At 32.1% G+C, this 4,007-nt stretch overlaps 1 long non-coding RNA gene across 3 annotated transcripts; it reads right to left on the bottom strand.

Moving 5' to 3' along the window:
• Positions 1-948: 948 nt before the first annotated feature.
• On the bottom strand, positions 949-3,537 carry LOC108944307 (uncharacterized). 3 transcript variants are annotated; one of them, XR_011414071.1, is made up of 5 exons: positions 3,393-3,534; positions 2,562-3,187; positions 1,743-1,887; positions 1,559-1,634; positions 949-1,403 (listed from the first exon to the last, which is right to left on the bottom strand). It is a non-coding gene; the product is annotated as an uncharacterized lncRNA (long non-coding RNA). The 3 variants fall into 3 exon arrangements; XR_004505746.2 differs by lacking the exon at positions 1,559-1,634 and having other exon boundaries at positions 949-1,342; positions 3,393-3,531; XR_011414070.1 differs by lacking the exons at positions 949-1,403; positions 1,559-1,634 and having other exon boundaries at positions 1,646-1,887; positions 3,393-3,537.
• Between the last annotated feature and the right edge of the window lie 470 nt (positions 3,538-4,007).

Raw genomic sequence — 4,007 nt, 5'->3', positions numbered from 1 at the left:
GAGTTCAATTAATGGCAAAACCAAAACAATATACAATATTGTTATTAACAAAAAACAGTATGTATAATAAATAAAACAGAAGCTTTTTTTTATACTGTTTCACAGAAAACGATGAAGTTTTTTATATCTTCAAATCAGAATAGTAAAATTCAGAAGGAGTAGAAAACCACACAGGTTTTAATCTCCACAAACAAAATACAGAATATAATAAAGTAATTTCCTTAAGATTGTTTATAATCTGTATCGCTGTAATAAACAATTAAACCATTAAACTTTCTGAAATATATAAACAAAACAGAAAGTTAGTAATACTTGTTTAACGAAATAAATTCTGAAAATCAATATAGGAATAAATCGAGCCCACTGAATACACAATGTGTCCTTAAGGAAATTATTTACCTCAAGTACCCGAGGTGCTGGAATATATCCTCCCAGGATAGAACGATTTAACTCACCGAAGTGTTGATACCAAAAAGTCGGTGAACAGCGAGCCACTAGAAGGCTGTAAAACACACTGGAATTTTTGTGCAGAAGAAGAAGAAGAAGATCAAAAAATTTCGTAAGGAAAGATTCTGGAATTCAAAGTATATTTATAGAGTTACTGGCATTGTTTCTGAAAAGGTTTGCAACCTTTCGGAAACAGCCATGGCTGTTGGAACAGGTTGTTTGAAATATTGCAGGAAAATGGATTTAAATAATCCAGGAAAGAAAACGGGCCTGACCGGACCGGGTCGCGGGTCATGAGTTATTCCGGATTGAATTTTTCGTTAATTATTTAATTAATTAATTAAATAATTGAAAGGAATTTTGTCCAAAAAGATTAATCAATCAATCTTTGACCGAAACCGAAGCCGAGAGAGCGACGACGACGACGGCGCGAGACTTGCCTTCTTCTTAACTCTTTAAGAGTTAGAAGAAGAGCAATTATATATATACCCATCAAAAACCTTTTCTTCCTCAAATATGGGACAATGTCCCTTTGACAAGGAGGGAAACTCAAATATTTCATTTTCCCTCCATTTCTCATTCACTCTTTTAAGCTACACAAACTTACAATCCGAACATCTCCAAGACTTCAACTACATAAATTTGAAACCATATTCAACTATAGTGAAACTTCACCTGCTTGTTTATTTTAAGTTACTACAGGTAACATATACTTGATATGTCATTCCACTAAAAGATTTCAGCTAGATGCATGCTTTGACAAAGCAAAATATCATATAGAAACATCTTCTCCCCTGATCAGCACACATCTTACCAGCACCTTGTCCTTGTAATAACACTTGATGAGACTCTAAAGGCCAAAAAGGTCTTCCAATCATCGAAAAGACTCTTATATCTTCCGGCCAAGCAAGTACAATAAATAAATAAACATATCAATGATATTCATGTAGAAAATCCTGCACAAAATTATTGAAAAGAATTAGGAAAACTAATATACAGAAATCAAATTTATACTACCAACAAATAGGTGTCAATAATATAAACAATAGAGAGAAAACTCGGCTGAGAGCATTCACCATAAACAAATTCCACTATAAATAGAAAAACTTACAAATAATCCCAAAAAGGCCTGAAAGGAGCAATGGAAGTATAGGAAAAACATTTCAAGAAATCAACTAACCGAAGGCCTAAAAGAAGAGGCACACTAATGTTAGTAAAGCATCCCAGCATTATAAATAACGAAAAAAATACACCAAAAGAAGTAACCCAACTCTTGCCAAATGAAAAACGGATACCTAAGGAGCAAAAGATTTGTGAAGATAGTGACAATGGCAAAGAAATTTGCTAATCTGACTCCTCCTATTGACATAAACTCCGCTTTGTAACACTGAACCATTAATTTTGAGATTTAATTGTCAATATTTATCTGCTCCAAAATAGCTGCACAATAGGAATCCAACATCAGCGATCCCTCCACTATAAAATGCCTGTGTACCCTGCATCAAGTCGTTTTGGGTTTACCTCCAAATAGATGATTCAAACAAAACTACTTTTTATGTTGAATGAGATTCAATATAGACTCTATGGAATTAAGGAAATAAACATAAATGAAAAAGAATGAAATACACGAGGACTTGTTTTCAAATATCACTTTATAGTTTTATAATGTAAAAGTTCAAATCCATGAAATAATTTCTTTAAGGCAAAGAGGCCTTACAAAAGTTCGTGCAAGGCATGACAAAAGTTTTTTGGCCTCGAAATAAATTTAAGAGTGGGTTCCTAACTTCATAACAACAACACAAACCCAGTGTGCTATTGTTGTGAAGTTAGGACTTCACTCTCATAATTCAAATTTTTTAGCTTTTTCCTTGTCATTCTTTTAATCTTTATCTAGTACAATCCATACCTTCCCACTATAAATATGTTCTTCAAAGATCTTAGCTAACTTGATCCCTCTTTAAGAAGTTGAAATTGTTTGATATAATGCCTACTATGATGGTATCAATTAAATTTTTTTAGTGTAGATTGGTTATTAAAATATTTTTTGAACTTCAAATCAAGTATATCCTTCAAATTTAACTCCATAATCAATTCAAGTTCGTCCAAAGTCAAACATTTCTTTCATGTGATGGGTAAGTCACAAGACTACCCATGTTCTATCCTTCATTTTTTTTCTTTTTAGCTGCAACAATACTTCATCGTCCTGGAAGTAAGCAACTTAATATGATAGACCAACCTCAAAGCAAAAAGGGGAAAAACAAATTTGATTGCAATGAACGCACAGAAGACATGCTGCTAGAGAAGTTGATAGTCTCACCTATTCAGGCTTTCCTCAAAACAAACCAACTTCAACAGGGCAAAGAGTAAATTGAAAGGCTACGCTATGTTCTTTTTCCATCTCAAGCAATTTTGTTTTCTCTAGCTGCAGTTAGGCGAAATAGGTTATGATGTGAACTCACATCAACAAGATTGAAAGCTATGAAAACATATTGAAATATTTTTTGAATGATTGCATATACAACTGTTATATATTTTAGGACAAATATAAATTAGACATCAATATCTGTTGGTGATGTCGAGCAAGTTTAAGTCTTTCTCCAATGAGGCTCTATGCACTATTTTTACAACAGATATTACATGCCTCTTAGTAGTTGTACCTAGAACGAAGCTAAAATAAACCCACAAAAAATTACTACCAGCTCCATAAACCAGAAAAAGGGATCGACTGAATCTAGAGCACCTACAACAAAGAAATGAAAAGGCCACAAAACATGCATCTACATATGTGAAAAATAGTTAAAACTTTCAAGGTTAAAAAGAACATGAAGAAAATGGAGTCACATATAAATTTATATTGATGAATCACTAAAAAACAGACTCAAGGGCAAGAAAACAACACAAAGCAAGTGGAAAACAAGCAAAAATAATGGAGACCAAAAATATACTTACAACTACTAAAAAATCCGACCTTCGTCGATGAACAGATTTCTATCACATTTTTATTTCGCCATCTATTTTTTGTTCAAAGGTGCAATAAAGAGAGAAAAATTGCACAAATAACTCACCGGCAAAAAGAGAAGTCACATCCGATACAAATAGAAAAAATTGGCAAATTCTTAGAAGTGAACACTCAAGTGGTGCTTACCCGTAAAAAACTGAAATATACCAAGTAGTCAGAAAATACTCACCTAGCGAAGAGACTAGAGAGAGAGAGAGGAGATGATAATTTGAAAAAACTGAAAGAGTGCCCATGTTAAGATTTATGACACGTGCTCTTTCGATCCGAGTCCTAAATCAAAAGCTTAATAAGAGGCCTTAATATATATATATATATATATATATATTATTTAATGAACATTATCTTTTTAAAAATTAGACAAGTGAGGATGTGGAATTAAAAAAAAATGAGAACTTAATTTTATAAAGTACAGAAAATTAAATAAATTTAACGTTGATTACATATATATATATATATATATAAAATTTAATGAACATCATTTTTTTAAAAATTAGACAAGTGAGGATGTGGAATTAAAAAATTAAAACTTAGTTTTATAAAG

This window comes from Nicotiana tomentosiformis, chromosome 2, assembly GCF_000390325.3.
Source record: "Nicotiana tomentosiformis chromosome 2, ASM39032v3, whole genome shotgun sequence".
NCBI lineage: Eukaryota > Viridiplantae > Streptophyta > Magnoliopsida > Solanales > Solanaceae > Nicotiana > Nicotiana tomentosiformis.
Note: the sequence above shows the minus strand (reverse complement) of the source record. Positions and strands in the feature narration are given on the sequence as shown.